This window comes from Staurois parvus, unplaced genomic scaffold (assembly GCF_062004578.1).
Source record: "Staurois parvus isolate SC_StPar_1 unplaced genomic scaffold, SC_StPar_1.0 ptg000988l, whole genome shotgun sequence".
Lineage (NCBI taxonomy): Eukaryota > Metazoa > Chordata > Amphibia > Anura > Ranidae > Staurois > Staurois parvus.
Window position 1 is genome coordinate 1,476,183 of NW_028318784.1, and position 18,941 is coordinate 1,495,123.

The following is an 18,941-nucleotide window of genomic DNA, read 5'->3' on the forward strand; positions in this document are numbered from 1 at the left end:
CTTATGGGCTTAACGGTTTGGTCTAGTTTACGGAGAGAGAGAGAGAAAGAAAAGTGTCGGGCTTATTGGCTTTAGTGTAAAATTTGTGTCGTGACCTGCGGATGGAGATCCAGGGCTGGTCGAGAGTGCTCAAGGGCTTCTTTATTAGCCAGGGTGGGGGATGCTTGAAAGGCACTATGGGATTGGTCATACTCTTGTTCAAGGAGGAGGCGTTTCTGCCTCCTTTCTCTACTCAGGAAGGAGGCTTTACTAATGCAGAATCCGCGGATTACTGGTTTATGCGCTTCCCACAATAGGAGGGGGGAAATCCCGGGGGTTTGATTTAGGGAGAGATACTCTTAAAGCACAGCAGCAATCTCTGTGCAGTGAGCTGGGTTAGCCAGCAGGCGTTCGTTGATGGACCAGGAGGGATCAGCAGGAGAAGGAGCTAGAGAAGCAACGGTGGTGATCACTGCACAGTGGTCTGACCATGGGATCGGAAGGATATCAGAAGCCAAGATACAAGGGGAAGAACTGGCGGTCATAAAAATATGATCGATTCTTGAGAAGACTTTGTGTGGGTGGGAGTAAAAAGTGTACTGGCGTTTAGTAGGATTGGATTCCCTCCATGAATCGACCATTGAGTGCTGTTGCAGAATGGATTGAAAGGAGTGTTTGGGGGTATGTGGAGTGTGAGATTGTGGGGATTTATCTAGAAAAGGATATAGTGTACAGTTGGAGTCTCCGCAGACTATAAGCGTGCCTCATTTATGATGAGCAATAACCGAGAAGACATGAGAAAGGAATGGCAAAGGACCCTGGTTTGGAGCATAGTACATGGCAATGGTGACCTCAAAATCCAGCAATTGCCCTACAAGTAGAAGATAACGACCCTCCGGATCTATAATTTCAGTGCATAATTTGAAGGGTGTAGTACATGAAGAGCAATTAAAACCCCCCTGCGCTTAGCAGTAGCAGAGGCTGCGTAGACCTGTGGGTAACAGGGGCCAAAAAATTTAGGAGTGGAGGTAGGAGTCAAATGTGTCTCCTGCAGGCAGACTATGTGGGCCTTATAGGACGCAAAAGAACGAAAGGCTTTGTTGCGCTTCTGCGGGACATTAAGACCCTGAACATTCAGGGTAAGGATATTCAGGGAACCCATGGGTGGAGGAAGCGGTGATTTGGTAAATATTGGAGTCCCTTCAGGAGAGCCATCTTGCGAATTGAGCTAGGGGAAAGTATGCGGTTGTAGAAACTGGATATTAACCCTTTGAGGACCGTAAGATTTTGGAACGCCAAAAGAATCATTTTTTTTGTTTTTAAAGTTTGTACACTTCAGTTGCTGTAACTAAGCCATTTCATGATATAATTGGCAAAAAGCTAGATCCATTTGTTGTTTGTTGATAAGAACTAATATTTTGACTCAAACCAAAAAAAAAAAAGAGTTTTAAGTTCTTAATCAGATGATACACGCAATTAAAAACATGGGACAAATACGTCCCTTGGTCCTCAAAGGGTTAACAAGGAGCCGTACATAAGAGTAAGGGTAGAGGTGGGGAGGGGTAAGGGTGGTCTAGGGTAGGTAAAGAGGGCCATAAAGAGGCTGGAAGAAAAAGAAAAGGAGAACGGTCCCCGGGAGTACCCAGAATCCGGGTGGCCCGGGGAGCAGTTGTAGCCCGAGTGGTGTCAAAAAAACGGGACACCAAAGGGGCAAGTGGAGAGTGCACAGGTGTGCGGGCGGCAAGTAAGACAGCATGTAGACATACAAATACTTGAGTGATCCTGGAAAGAAAAAAAACATCAAACACAACGGGCAGGAAGCCCGGGGTGCCCCGGTGCCGGCGACCCCGACCCACCCGGCACAGCCTCTAAAAGGCCGGAACCAGGCGATCCAAGCCACAGGGGCTGGGGGTCCAACAGGTAAGGTAGAGGCCCAACAGTAGCCCCAACTTAGCAAACAATAAGACAGATAACACCCCAACGCAAGACATATCTAGGGTGGCATGTATCCTGAGCTGGTCTGAAGAAAAAGGTAGGAAAAAAAAAAACAAATGAAGCCCAGCAAACAGGAATAAGGATACAGGTGTAAACCGTCAGATGGGGGGGTCAATTGGCTTGACTCAGCAAGTAGCGACTACACGGGTGGCCACGGACCACTGCACAAAGAGCCGGTAGGAGGAGTAGAAGTGGTCAACAGGATTCAGTCCATAGAGTCTTGTGGTGAGGGAGCAGGAGACAAGAAGCGGCCTCGCTTGTGTACATTCAGGTGACCATTAGGGATCGACGGTGGCTGCAGTTTCTTCGGAGAGCACGATGCCGTTCGCCTTCTGGAAGTCTCTGACGGTGTTGCGGGGGGGTGTAGCTGGAGGTTCCGTAGCGTGTCCAGGAGTTCGTCAGTGGTCTTGCATACGTGGTCCCGAGCTTGGTATCTGAACCGCACAGCAAAGGGAAAGCATCATTTTATAAGGTATATTATGCTGCTGAAGCATTTGCAGGTGCGGTTTCATGGCTCTGTGCTTGGTGATAGTAGTGGGGCAGAGGTCCTGAAATAGTTGGTAGGCATGACCTTGAAACAGGAGAGACTCCGAATTGCGGGCGGCTTGAAGTAGTTGCTCTCTTGTGCGGAAAAAATGGAGTTTAGCTATGATATCTCATGGCGGGCCATCAGTGCGTTTAGGGGCAAGAGCCCTGTGAACCCTGTCCATCTCAAGGCGTTCTATTGGAATAGCAGGGGCGAGCTCTTGGAATAGCACAGGAACTGTAGAGTGGACATCAATGATCGACTCAGGGAGGCCGCGAATACGTACATTGGAGCGTTTGGCCCGGTTCTCAAAGTCCTCTAGACGCATCTGAAGTGTAAGGTTTTTGTCTCACAGCAGGTCAAGTTCGTCCCCCTACGTTTGAAGTGTTGTGTCAATGTCATCCACCCTCTGCTCCAGGTCTGCAGTGCGTTGCCCCAGCTCACAGATTTCCTTGGACAGCTGGTCAGTAATGCGGTCAGAGGTCTGTTTCAGAGCCTTGTGCAGCATTTTTTCAAAGCGGGCCAGAAGGTCAGAGGCAGTAAGGTCAGGCGTCGTGGCAGGCATGGGGGTCTCAGATTCATCAGCAGGCTCACCCTCCGAAGAGCATGGCTGGCTCGGTTGCTCTGGCTGTAGGGCTGCAAACCTGGAGGATGCTGGCTGGGCATTGTAGTTCCCCGATGCGGTGGCCATCTTGGATGAGGCTCGAGCTAGGGCCTCCTTTATGGGTTTGTGTGCGGCGCCACCTGATGTTTATGACCCCCCCTGACCATTATTGCAGGTGGCCGGGGGGTTATACAGATGATCGGGGCCACTCGTGGAGCAATGCGAGCCCGGATCGCGCGGCGGTGAGGCTGCCTTACCCGCGGCACGGAGGAACCTCAGGGAGACATGTCCCGTACCGCCAGCCGCGCATGCGCACTCCGAGGTTTTTCAGGCTTTCATTCTTCTCCTTATACCTTCTCCTTACATACAGTTGTGTCCAAAATTATTCAACCCCCACTGAAATTGAGTGTTTTGGCCAGTTTGACATTGCTTTTGATCATTCAGTCATCTTGCTTACATTTACATTAAAGAGGCACTTGTAGGTCAGACAAATATAACATAACAGTTATAATGAAATAACCACAAATGTCTTTTCTGTGCTCACAGCATTATCAGTTTTATTCAACCCCCAAGTGACATTCAATCTTAGTACTTAGTACAGCATCCTTTTACAGTTATAACAGCTTTTAAACGTGAAGCATAGCTTGACACAAGTGTCTTGCAGCGATCTACGGGTATCTTCGCCCATTCTTCATGGGCAAAGGCCTCCAGTTCAGTCACATTCTTAGGCTTGCGCACTGCAACTGCTTTCTTTAAGTCCCACCAGAGGTTCTCAATCGGATTTAAGTCTGGTGACTGCGATGGCCACTCCAAAATGTTCCAGCCTTTCCTCTGCAACCATGCTCTAGTGGACTTGGAGGTATGCTTGGGATCATTGTCCTGTTGAAAGGTCCAACGTCTCCCAAGCCTCAGGTGTGTGACGGACTGCATCACGTTTCCATCCAATATCTCCTGGTACTGAAGAGAATTCATGGTACCTTGCACACGCTGAAGCTTCCCTGTACCTGCAGAAGCAAAACAGCCCCAAAGCATGATTGACCCTCCACCATGCTTCACAGTAGGCAAGGTGTTCTTTTCATCATAGGCCTTGTTCTTCCTCCTCCAAACATAGCGTTGATCCATGGGCCCAAACAGTTCTAATTTTGTTTCATCAGTCCACAGAACACTATCCCACAACTTTTGTGGTTTGTCCACATGGCTTTTGGCATACTGCAGTCGACTCTTCTTATTCTTTGGAGACAGCAAGGGGGTACGCCTGGGAGTTCTGGCACGGAGGCCTTCATTACGCAGTGTGCGTCTTATTGTCTGGGCTGAAACTTCTGTACCCACATCTGACAAATCTTTTCTCAGTTCCTCAGCAGTCACACGGGGACTTCTCTCCACTCTACGCTTCAGGTAGCGCACAGCAGTCGAAGTCAGCATCTTCTTTCTGCCACGACCAGGTAGCGTTTCAACAGTGCCCTTTGCCTTGAATTTGCGAATGATGCTTCCTAAGGTGTCTCTTGGTATGTTTAACATCTTTGCAATCTTCTTATAGCCATTGCCCTTCCTGTGAAGAGAAATCACCTCTTCTCTTGTCTTCCTGGACCATTCTCTTGCCTTCACCATGTTTGTAACCACACCAGTAAATGTCTAGAAGGAGCTGAGTATCACAGTCATTTTAAAGCTGCCTAATTGGTGCTTATTATGCTTGATTGCTGCTCGGTGACATCCACAGGTGTTTTCAATACCTGATGGAAAGCACCTGTATGAACCTCTGTTCTTCAGAGTGGTAGTCTTTAAGGGGTTGAATAATTGTGGCAATGAAGAAACCACATAAGAACCATTTACTACTGTATTACATAAACAATTGATGTCATTTTAGTTGCATTTGGGTAGTTACAACGTCCTTGTAGGATTTGATTCTGAATACAATTCCAAATGTACACTATAGTCCCTAAACCCCTTTACAGCATTGGGGGTTGAATAATTTTGGACACAACTGTATTATCTGTGAGCCTGGAGTTCTGCTTAAACTTTACAGAAAAAAGGAAAAGTACTGTATCTGTAACATGTCAGTTTACTGTGGATTGTGTGATTGCAGCATTTATCGCCTAATATGTGTCTAAATCCAATCCTCCTGCTTCATGTATCAGTCATTATAAAAGTTAATTAATCCAAATGGTCCTTCATTTGTGTCCTCCCTGCTCACTAAAGACAAGACCAAAATCTGCACCACAAGACATCCCAAATTTAAACACATGTGTTCTTTAACCAGCTTGAAATGTACAATCCTGGAAGTGCTAAATTGTATCATCTGAGTGACTTCATTGGCAAGTAGCTGGGAGAGATGTGAAGGAAAGAGCTTAACCTGTTGTGGAAGAAGGAAGAACATGAACAGGGATCAATATATGGATTAGCTACAACACAAAGTAAGACTGTGATATTAGGCTTTCAGAGAGATGGAGAGTTGGCCAATCGGAGGGATAAGTGGAGGGTTCTGTGATGTCCAGTTTGTTGTGCGTGTGGAAATTGACAAAAGGTTTGCAGCTGAAAATTTCCTGACTGCTTGGATTAGTTGATTAACTTTTATAGTGACTAAAAAAGATTAAAGAGCCAGAGGGAATTGTGTGTCTAGGATATTAAACCTTTGGGTGAGTGATTTATGTTTACATTGTTAATTACTGTACTTTACCTTGCTCAAAGTTTTAGTGACTGTCCATACATTGCAAGTATATTGTCAAGTGAAATACATCCAAAAGGGAGGATAGACAGTACTGAAAATGTATTCAATAAATATCCAGAATAATCTGTTGTTTCCGAAGATACCTTTTAAAATGAACCTATCCTTTCCACTAATTTCAATAACCCACCTTAGGACTAAACATACATACAGTGGGGCAAAAATGTATTTAGTCAGGCACCAATTGTGCAGGTTCTCCCACTTAAAAAGATGAGAGAGGCCTGTAATTGGCATCATAGGTAGACCTCAACTATGAGAGACAAAATGAGAAAACAAATCCAGACAATCACATTGGCTGATTTGGAAAGAATTTATTTGCAAATTATTGTGGAAAATAGGTATTTGGTCACCTACAAACAAGCAAGATTTCTGGCTCTCACAGACCTGTACCTTCTTCTTTAAGAGGCTCCTCTGTCCTGCACTCATTACCTGTATCAATGGCACCTGTTTGAACTTGTTATCAGTATAAAAGACACCTGTCCACAACCTCAAACAGTCACACTCCAAACTCCACTATGGTGAAGACCAAAGAGCTGTCGAAGGACACCAGAAACAAAATTGTAGACCTGCACCAGGCTGGGAAGACTGAATCTGCAATAGGCAAGCAGCTGGGTGTTAACAAATCAACTGTGGGAGCAATAATTAGAAAATGGAAGACATACAAGACCACTGATAATCTCCCTCGATCTGGGGCTCCACACAAGATCTCACCCCGTGGGGTCAAAATGATCACAAGAACGGTGAGCAAAAATCCCAGGGCCACACGGGGGGTCCTAGTGAATGACCTGCAGAGAGCTGGGACCAACGTAACAAAGGCTACCATCAGTAACACACTACGCCGCCAGGGACTCAGATCCTGCAGTGCCAGATGTGTCCCCCTGCTTAAGCCAGTACATGTCTGGGCCCATCTGAAGTTTGCTAGAGAGCATTTGGATGATCCAGAAGAGGATTGGGAGAATGTCATATGGTCAGATGATACCAAAATAGAACTGTTTGGTAGAAACACAACTCATCATGTTTGGAGGAGAGAGAATGCTGAGTTGCATCCAAAGAACACCATACCTACTGTGAAGCATGGGGGTGGCAACATCATGCTTTGGGGCTGTTTCTCCGCATAGGGACCAAGACTGATCCATGTACAGGAGAGAATGAATGGGGCCATGTATCGTGAGATTTTGAGTGCAAACCTCCTTCCATCAGCAAGGGCATTGAAGATGAAACGTGGCTGGGTCTTCCAACATGACAATGATCCCAAACATACCGCCCGGGCAACAAAGGAGTGGCTTTGTAAGAAGCATTTCAAGGTCCTGGAGTGGCCTAGCCAGTCTCCAGATCTCAACCCCATAGAAAACCTTTGGAGGGAGTTGAAAGTCCGTGTTGCCCGAGAACAGCCCCAAAACATCACTGCTCTAGAGGAGATCTGCATGGAGGAATGGGCCAACATACCAGCAACAGTGTGTGCCAACCTTGTGAAGACTTACAGGAAACGTTTGACCTCTGTCATTGCCAACAAAGGATATATAACAAAGTATTGAGATGAACCTTTGATATTGACCAAATACTTATTTTCCACCATAATTTGCAACTAAATTCTTTCCAAATCAGCCAATGTGATTGTCTGGATTTGTTTTCTCATTTTGTCTCTCATAGTTGAGGTCTACCTATGATGCCAATTACAGGCCTCTCTCATCTTTTTAAGTGGGAGAACTTGCACAATTGGTGGCTGACTAAATACTTTTTTGCCCCACTGTATATACCTATGAATGTTGTATAACAATCCCATATATAGGCAACCCCTTTGTTGTTCAAGGCTTCCTATATCTTCCTACTTAGCCTAAATTCACTAATATATTATATATATATATATATATATATATGGGTTGATTTACTAAAACTGGTGAAGCTCTGCATAGAAACCAATCAGCTTCCAGTTTTTTTTTTTTATAAAAGCTTAACTGAGGTTAGAAGCTGATTGGCTACAATGCGCAGCTGCACCATATTTTGAACTCTCCAGTTTAAGTAAATCAACCCCAAACTGCCTATATATATATATATATATACACACACACACACACTATACTATATTGAAAAAAGTAAGCATTGGTACACTCCTCCAAATCATTAGATTCAGGTGATTCAATCACCTCCATGGCCACGGGTGTATACAATCAAGCACCTAGCCATGCAGACTGCTTCTACAAACATTTGTGAAAGAATGGGTCACTCTCAAGAGCTCAGTGAATTCAAGTGTGGTATCGTGATAGGTTGCCACCTGTGCAATAAGTCCATCCATGCAAAACTTCCTACTAAATATTCCATGGTAAACTGTTAGTGGTATTATAACAAAGTGGAAGCAACTGGGAACAACAGCAACCTGCCACGGAGTGGTAGGCCACGAAAAATGACAGAGTGGGGTCAGCGCGTGCTGAAATGCACAGTGTGCAGAAGTCACCAACTGTATGCAGAGTCAATAGCTAAATACCTCAAAACTTCATGAGGCCTTCAGATTAGCACAACAACAGTGTGTAGAGAACTTCATGGATTAGATTTCCATGGCCGAACAGCTGCATCCAAGCCTTACATCACCAAGTGCAATTCAAAGTGCTGGAAGCAGTGGTGTAAAGCACACCGCCACCTGACCAGAGCAGTGGAGACATGTTCTTTGTAGTGACAAATCACGCTTTGCTGTCCAGCAATCCGATGGACGTGTCTGGGTTTGGTGATTGCCAGGAGAATGGTACTTGCCTGACTGCATTGTGCCAAGTGTAAAGTTTGGTAGAGGGGAATTATGGTGTTCGGTTGTTTTTCAGAGGTTGGGCTTGGCCCCTTAAGGCCCCTTAACTCCTAAGGCATCAGAATACGAAGACATTTTGGACAATTTCATGCTCCCAACTTTGTGAGAACAGTTTGGGGATGGCCCCTTCCTGTTCCAACATGACTGCTTACCAGTGCACAAAGCAAGGTGCATAAAGACATGAAAGAGCGAGTTTTGGGTGGAGAAACTTGACTGGCCTGCATAGAGAACACCTTTGGGATGAATTAGAGAGGATACTGCAAACCAGACCTTTTTGTCCAACATCGGTGCCTGACCTCACAAATGCGCTTCTGTAGGAATGGTCAAACATTCCCATAGACACACTCCTAAACTTTGTAGATAGCCTTCCCAGAACAGTTGAAGCTGTTATAGCTGCAAAGGGTGGACCAACTCAATATTGAACCCTATAGACTAAGACTGGGATACCATTAAAGTTCATGTGCGTGTAAAGGCAGGAGTCCCAATACTTTTGGCAATATAGTATATATATACAGTTGCAAGAAAAAGTATGTGAACCCCTTGGGATTACGTGGAGTTTTGCATGAATTGGACATAAAATGTGCTCTGAACGTCATCTAAGTCACAACAATAGAAGAACACAGTCTGCTGAACATAATACTACACAAACATTAGATGTTGCCATGGTTTAATTGCACATAACATGTAAACATTCACAGTGCAGGGAGGAAAAATTATGTGAACCTTTGGACTTAATAACTGGTTGACCCTCCTTTGGCAGCAATAACCTCATCCAAACATTTCCTGTAGTTGCAGATCAGACCTGCACAACGATCTGGAGTCATTTTGGACCACTCCTCGTCACAAAACTGTTTCAATGTAGCAATATTCTTGGGATTTCTGGTTTGAATCGCTCTCTTAAGGTCATGCCACAACATTTCAATTGGGTTGAGGTCAGGACTCTGACTGGGCCACTCCAGAATGCGTATTCTGTGCTGTTGCAGCCATTGTTTTGTTGAATTACTTGTATGCTTTGGGTCATTGTCCTGTTGCATCACCCATCCTCTGTGGAGCTTCAGTTGGTGGACAGATGGTCGTACGTTTTCCTGCAAAATGTCTTGTTAAACTCTGGAATTAATTTTCCCATCAATGACAACAATCCGTCCAGGCCCTGAGGCAGCAAAGCAGCCCCAAACCATGATGCTCCCTCCGCCATGTTTTACAGTGGGGATGAGGTTTGGATGTTGGTGTGCTGTGCCTTTTTTTCTCCACACATAGTGTTGTGTGTTCTTCCCAAACAACTCAATCTTGGTTTCATCTGTCCACAGTATATTTTGCCAGTAGTGCTGTGGAACATCCAGGTGCTCTTTTGCAAACTTCAAACGTGCTGCAATATTCTTTTTGGACAGCAATGGCTTCCTCCGTGGTGTCCTCCCATGTACTCCATTCTTGTTTAATGTTTTCCTTATTGTAGATGTGTCAACAAAAATGTTAGCATGTGCCAGAGATTTCTGTAGGTCTTTAGCTGACACTCTGGGATTCTTCTTTACCTCATGCAGCATTCTGCGCTGTGCTCTTGCAGTCATTTTTACAGGACGACCATGCCTAGGGAGAGTAGCAACAGTGCTAGACTTTCTCCATTTGTAGATAGTCTGTCTTACCGTGGACACATGAACATCAAGGCTTTTGGAGATACTTTTGTAACCCTTTCCAGCTTCATGCAAGTCAACAATTCTTGATCGTAGGTCTTCTGAGAGCTCTTTTCTGCGAAGCATGGTTCACATCAGACAGTGCTTCTTGAAACCAGTAAACCCAAAACAGGTGTGTGTTTTTTAAGGGCAGGACAGCTGTCAGCAACACATCCAATATCATCACACTGATTGGAGTCAAGGTTGGCTCACTCCTGGCTCCAATTAGCTCTGGGAGAAGTCATTAAGCTAGGGCCTCACATACTTTTTCCTCCCTGCACTGTGAATGTTTATATGTTATGTGCAATTAAACCATGGCAACATCTAATGTTTGTGTAGTATTATGTTCAGCAGACTGTGTTCTTCTATTGTTGTGACTTAGATGACGTTCAGAGCACATTTTATGCCCAATTCATGCAAAACTCCACGTAATCCCAAGGGGTTCACATACTTTTTCTTGCAACTGTGTATATATATAGATATATATATATATATCACCTCCAACTTAACCACAATCTATTGTCTTTAACTGGTAATAGATAACGCTGTATTTGGAAATGCATAGCAATAATTATTTTGTCACCTAGCCTATCTTTGTAATTAAGACAGATTAGTATGTGAAACATTTTCCGTATAAATACACTGGTTAATTTAGTATTATTGGATTTATCAATTAGTAATTATCTTAACAACTGGTGTATTCAATGGCACATTGCAGTTTTAATTAAATGGCAAGGAATAGACATCACTGATTGGTCATTTGAAAACAGACTTAACTCTGTAATGCAAAGAATCCAATCAGAATCCATCATATATTAGTTTGTTTTAATCACAGTAGATTTTGATTGGTTGCACTTAAACAGTAGCACTCTGTTTGATAAATTATCCTTTCCAGGAACAATTTCATACAGTTAATATAATATTTTCTGGGTTTAATTAAATCCCTTAAGGGACACCCAACAACGTCAATTTAACAGATATGATTTACTCTAAAAAAAAAAATATATGTAGGTCAGCGTAACTCTATTAAGCTGAAATATTTAATCTGATAGGTACATCAAGTAAACATTTTTTTCTGTATAAATGGAATGAAGGTCATCATCAGATGCATAGACCATTTATAATTGTCTGTACAAATGTTAAGCTCCCTGATTTATGAAATTACGCGTTCTTTTTACATGGTGTTGACTTCCTGGGCTGAGACAGAATTTTATTGTATATCAGCTGTGTTATTACAGACTGCAGAATCAATAAGCTAAAAGGACAAACACTCCTCTGAAAGAGTATCATTACATTTAATCAACAAGCACATTACACAATTACAGAGCTTCGTCTTCTGAAATCATAATGCAGACCAACCACTGTATGCAAGTTTGTGTTTATGGATGATTTTGCCACAGGCTGTAATCATAAAAGAGAAAAAAGGGCGTTTATCCCAGGCTCACCAAGATGGATGATGGGGGGTGGGGTGGGAGTTAATTGGGCATGCTGATCACTTGTAAAAAAATGATTAGATTGCGGGTCATTTAAATTGTTTATTTTTTACCCTTCTGAGAGACTCCTTGCATAGACATCATCCAATCCATCAATTTGGCAGCATCTTGTAAATAGTTAGCAGCCAATGAGGCCGAACTACCCCAGGTAACAGGCTTTCAATAAATTTGCAGTTTTTCCTGGTAGAAAGTTTATTATTGTTTCCCTCTCCCTAGTAGTAACAGCAACGCCTCCTCCTGTTCAGTGTTTCTCCTAGCATAAACATGTATGCTAGGCTAAACTTAATAAGTATATTTACAGAGCCCATTAAGAAAAGCCTGAGTGCATTTAGACTGATCCTACTGCTATTGTCTCTCTGGTCAACATCAGTTTCTTGTTTAAATGTTGTCGCAGGATAAAATATAATTGTAATGTGTCTGTGTAACCTGATTCTGGCAATGGAACTTTAAATAGTTTCTTACCATATAAGTCAATGTGGTCATATGTCCTTAAAGAGGAGCTCTAGTCTCCCTCCAAAAAATGAATAGTCAGCAGCTACAAATACTGTAGCTACTGACTTTTAATATAAGGACATTTACCTGCCCAGGGATCCAGTGATGTCCTCAGCTGAGTCGATTCTCCAATATTCTTCAGGTGCAGGAGCTGACATCTTAGATAAGGGAATCAGACAGTGAAGCCAGTTTCCTACTGCGCATGCGTGAACTGCACTTTCAGCCATTTCAGTGTGATCCAGATCTAATTCCCTGGTCTTACTTACTTTTTCCAAGGTGAGCCAGTATGGTTCCTATTTCACAGACTTTGCTCTTAACCTCCCTGGCGGTATTCCCGAGTGTAGCTCGGGGTAAAATGTCAGTACCAAAAGCGGTAACCCCCGAGCTACACTCGGGCTTACCATGCGGCGCTGCATAGGGATTCCCTGCAGAGCTTACCTTGTCCTTCGCTCCCGCAATGTGTCCCCTGCAGCATCCCCAGCCATCTCCTCTGGCCGATGCCGGCATCCGGCTTCTGTGTTCCGGTCCCTGTGACGTCGGGACGTATGGGCACCGCCGGCGGCAGGAAATTTAAAAAAATTTCATTTTTTTCCAAACAAATTTTACATAGTAAAACATTGCTGTTTCAACCCATTTCACATACATTTTGTCCCTAGTGCTTTGTCCTGTGCCCTGCCTGCATTTTGTCTGTTCTTTCTGCCTGGAAACTGAGAAAAGTCCCTGGCGTCCAAAAAGCGTCCCTTTAGGTCAAGAGTGGTTTTAGATCAGCTAGAGAACAGCGATAGTAAATCAGAACTACTTGCAGAATTGAGTGATAATGATTCGTGGGGGAAATTCGTCATCAGACACTGAAAACGATTTTGCGACTTTGCTCATTGATGTGCGAACTTGGCGCTCTATTTCAAATTTCAGTGTTTTTGGTTTGATTATATTATTGAATTAAATGTATTATTATTATATTATTATTTTTATGATTATTTATTAAATTATAATTTATGATTTCGTGTTTCAAATTTTATCATACCCGGGATGTTTAATAGACTCTTGTTCGGACAGATTTCAGTGAGTTATTCCTAAAAATTACAGGCTACAATAAAAAAACTACATATTTCCATGCAAAATAATGGTACCGCTTTCAGCACCAAAAATCTGAAATAATCATACCGCCAGAAGGGTTAACTAACATTTCTATTGTGGTTTGTCCTACTGAAAGCTGGCTTCAGTCTGCATTAATCAGGTATTGATATTGCTTTTCTTTGGTTATCCTTTATAGCAGTGGTCTCCAAACTGTGGCAAGGGGGCCAGATGCGGCCCTTTGCTTGCCTTTATCCCTTGGGGCACTATTCCATCCACTGACTCCAACACTGGGACATCATTCCTGCCAGTGACACTAACAAAGGAGCACATATCCTTCCATTTTCATGAATGATAGTATACAATTCCACCCAATATCACTAACAATGGAGCACTAGTCCTCCCAATGACATCAACGATGTGGCACTGTTTCTCTCACTGACATCTACAATGGGGAACAATTCCTTCCAAAAACACAAATGATAGGGCACACTTCGTTCCACTAACACCAGCAGTTGGACACTATTTATTCTACTAACACCTTCAGTAAAGCACAATTCCTCTCACTGTCACCAGTGCTGGGATACAATTCCTTCCACTGACACCAATGATGGGGCATTATTCCTTCCACTGACAACAACGACGGGGTACGATTCCTCCCCTAATTCCAAAGACCAGGCGTTATTTACTCCCAGTGAAGCCAAGACATTTTCTTCTCTGACTTCCCACAGTCCAGCCCTTTATTTATAAACTTTGGAGACCCCTGCATTATAGTATAGCTTTGAGTCCACATTGGGGTAGTCACCATCTTGACACTGAGTCAAATGAGGAAACCCAAACATGGGCGTTTTCAATTAGATTTTGGACAGAAATTTTAATATCAATGTATAATATTTTTATTGATTTTCAATGCCTTCGAATTTATATTACTTTACAGACAGCTGTTAGCCTGGAACTTTACAGTAAACAAAAACTATACTTTTTTTTTAGCTTATACATTTTGCAACTGATGTTTTTTTAACTGTTAATTACAATTTTTGTTTTATGATAATGGTGCAACCATGCTGAAGGATTCACATAGCATTGTGGGTTAAAAAAACAAACAATTGTTTGCTTTTGGACCTTCTTTCAAATTGAAACTTTGTGACTGATTTCCTAAAGCAGCGGCAAATCCTCACATGGTAAATTATGTGATTATTCATTTTCCAGTAATTAGCAGATAAAACTAGGTGAAAGGAAATTTGTGTTTAAGTTATTTGGAAAATTGAAGTGAATGTTCACACACTTTATTTTGTGAACATTTGCAACTCCTTTGGTAAAGAAGCCTCATCATATAACCATTTCTGAACAGAGCAGCACCCCTAAGGGTCTTATTTCCCCCTTAAGCACACACAGCCATGCACACCACATTTTTTGCACTCTTTTCATTGGCTTCAAAGAACGATATATGAGAGGGGTTTTGGTGTTTTTATTTGGAACAATAAACTTTGATATGGGATACCCCAGTAAACTGTAGAATTCAACAACTTGTGGACTCCTCATATCTGGCTGAACTGTAAAGAACAAGGAATATCCCACATGATCCCTATGCTGATGGTAAACTGTACTCCTTCTAGAATTGAAAGCTACACACAGTCACTACTCTTCAGCACTGGGGTTATTTGTCACATAGCCACAGGATCATCAGTTGCCTCCTGCAATAAGACAGCTGGATTCTTTCCTACCAACTTCCTTCTGGCATTCTCCAGTAAGCTTCTAAAAACCCAACTTGATTCCCAGACCTAAACTTGCAAGTAGGACCCCCAGCTAAGCCAACTGGGACCTCGGTGTCATCCTAAATGTTTTTTCCAAGGTCCTGCACCAGGGAAACTAGGACTCACCCAACCCTTCAGACACTGAATGGGACTGGGGGGATACCCAGAGGAAAGTTGTGGAGAGATTGTCTGCAGGATTGCGTGAAGAGTTTAGTAATGCTAACATGTTTATCTCCATGTATTTCGCCAAGTTTTTGTACTACTGGATTTAGGATTCTGGGCCTGCAGAGACAATTTTGTTATTTTCCTTTTTCACAAGAACAAGGGCATTTATTTATGCCCTGAGAGCTGTAGATAGTTTTGTAAAGTCGAGAGGATGTGTCTTTTTGATTGTTTCCAGGGGTCTGGAGGAGGATGATGCATCAAGATTTGGCCAACTAGGTGCCACCAACATTTAGAAATAGCATTCATGGACTCTTAAACTGCACTTTAGTGATAGGTTAAGTTATTTCTTGGTGAAGGATCATCTCTTCAGAGATGGTGCTTCAACCATAATGTGTGACAGATACAGTTGCCAACATTGTTTCTTGCAGGAGCACAGCCGGGGAGATATGCACTACTTTCAAGCTATATTATGTTTTAACTAGTTCCCTTCTGTGGACATGCAATGTTGAAAATTTGAACTGGGTACACAAGCTTCTGCTACTGCAGCCATTTTTAATCAGTGATCTAATCAATTAACTATAAAATGTATTTGGGCAGCTATGAAGCCACCCAATCATTTTTACATGGACTGTTATTAATTTTGGGTACTGTAAGTGTAAGTTTTGAGGCCATTGTGTGCATTAATATTCCTTATATTCTATGTGACTTCTGTTTTCAGAAAATATGTAACATTCTGGAGGTTTAAAATAAGAGATTTAAAAAAACATGCTCCAGCAGAGAAGTGGTGAGCATTGTTAAAAGTTATCATTAATAATAATATTAAAAACAATAGAATAGCTTTGACCAACCCAACCACAAAATGTACAGTTCCCAGTGAATGTAGCCCTTTCTTTCAAAGCAGATGTATGGGAATAATATGTGATTAAAACCATTGTACTGTTACTTACATTTGAGGTGACACTTAATTTCCTCTGCATGGTCCAGAGCAGGGCCCAATTTCTTCCATCCCATAAAAAGTCAAGAATTCTGCCCTGCAGTGAAATGCTATGCAACTGAGTCATCTCAGGGCCTCAAACTGCTTTCAAGGAGTTAAGGGGTGCTGCATAAGTATAAACACAAAAAAGCTAATGGTACCATATAGTGGTGGTGCTGGTGCTGGTGGGGGAGGGGGGGGGGATAAGCAAGGGTAAGTACTGGGAGCTGGAAGTGCACAAAAATTTAAGATACAATTGAAGGTCTTGTGCACTTGGAATTAGGGTGGAAGAGGATAGTGGCTGCTCTAGGACAAGGACTTTGCAGTTGACCTGTCCATGCACTGGTAGAATTTCAGACAAAAAGGGCCCAAATCAATGTTTAGTTTCAACCTCTGTAATGAAAAAATTCGACAGAGTAGGGTCGACATTTTTTCTTGAACAAACACATTTCCAACAGTGTATATGTCTTTTGTTTGGTAAAGGCTATTAATTCCAAAACTGAATGTTAAAGGCAAACAACATTTTGAAGTTCTTTCAAAAGACATACAGTATGTAAAGTCAATAAATGAATTGAAAATATTCATTCAAAAATCTACTGGTGTATGGCTAGCTTTACAGTCCGGGGCATGAGAGTCAGTTTTTCACCTTTAATTGCTGTCTGCATTTTCCTGTCCCTGTAACATCTGTTTCCCTCATTCCTTGTCCTGCTTTCACAGGAGTAATATATGATGGAACGTCTCCCCAGTGAAACTACAGACATCAACATTCTGTCTGAACGTTTTTAATTGTACATTTCATTATACACATACGTGTTACAAGTACAAAAGCATTAGTGAGTTTAAAACCTAACCAGACAACAAAATAGGCTGATCTGATCAATTTGTTTCATATCACATTTAGTTTCATGGTTTACAATGCCAACGCACTTAAATTCTAGGCACTTGCATGTGCAGTCGCTATGAAAGCTTTTTTATGCCAGCACATGATTGTGTCACTGTGTTATGACTTCTGCCTTCTTTAAATTGAATACTGGACCAAACAAAGGCTTTGCTTGCCAATCTAATTCTAAATTATATTAAGAAAATCTGTTTAATTTTCTAGTTTAAATAACATTGCTTCACTGAGGATGAGCTGGTTCACAGGTCAAGTACTGTCACTGTAAAACTATGTCAAAGGGCTTGGAGATATTGTAATTTTTCATGCCAGTGCCACTTCACCTCTTACAGACAAAATAAGATCAGAAACTCTGGTGAGTGCAGGCCAATAAATGTGTTTAGCTGATTATTCATGGCTACAAGCTTGGAATCCTAGCTTCTGAAATACCAGAAAAGAAGTAGCATATAGTGTGCTACTGTCAAAAATGTAATTCATGTGGGTCCCTACATGTCCATGCTGTTGCATATGAATGCCTAGCAAATGTGTTCACAAATAATGTTCACAATTAAAGGAAATTTCATTTTTCATAACATGTTACATGTTACACCCATATTCAAGGTGTAACATGCTATGAATGCACCTCCCCCACTTTGACTGCTAGCAGGGGATCCCCCCCCCCCCCGATTAGCTGTCAAATTTAAAAAAAACATTCACTGTGTTCTGTGAATGACAAATTACAAGCTTGTAGGAACTCAATGAACTACCACGGCGCTCCACAGCATCGTGGTAGTTCAATGGGTTCCTGTCAGTATCTGATCACTGGTGCAATGCTTTACAGGCTCCTACAGCAAAAAATAATAAAGGCATATTTTTCACCTGCAAAACATGTGCATTTATTATTTCTTGTATAAAGGTAAACTTATCCTTTAACTACTTGATGACCATGAACTGCAGTTTTACTGCTAAAGTGCAGGCTGGCTGCATAGAATCATGTATATACATGTGAATGTTTATTTCCTGCTAGGGGGTATGTGCTCTCCGATCCGGCTATGCTGTCACTGGCTCCAGCACATGCTGATCAGTGATTCTTGGCCAAGACCCACGGATCGGTGGAGCGGATGACAGGAGAGAGGTTTGTGTTGGGAAATCTCTCTACTGTGATCTCTCTACTGACAACGGACATGTGCCAGTTTTTGTCTCCCTGAAAAGTAGGGATTAAAAACAGTCACATCCCTTATTAAAATCAGCACACAGTAAACTCATGAACACTTGCTAGGCACACAGTTAACCCTTTGATTGCCCCAGATGTTAATCCTTAACTACCCAGTGTCATTAATACAATGTCAGTTAGTTCCAATCTAGTGTTAGACTGCCTTCTGCACTATCACAGTCCTACTATAAGTCGCTGATCACTGCCATTACTTGTATACAATAAATAAATAAACAAACAAATAAAGAAAAAATCCAGTATATATACCGTCATTTGTAGACACTATAACTGTCATGCACTCCAATTAATATAAACTTATTGGGATTTTTTTTTATTGGATATGTTTTATAGCAAAAAGTAAAAAAATATTTGTTGTTCAAAACTTTCTGTATTTTTTTGTTTATGTAATTAAAAAACACCCAATGGTGATCAAATACCACCTAAAGAATGTTTTATTTATGTGAACAAAAAATTATATAAATTTTGTTTGGGTGCAGAGTTTCATGACCGCTCAATTACCAGATAAAGTAGTGCAGTGTGGTATAGCAAAAATGGCCTGGTCACGAAGGGCGTCAAATCTTCCAGAGGTCAACTGGTTAAAAAAATGGCACATGTC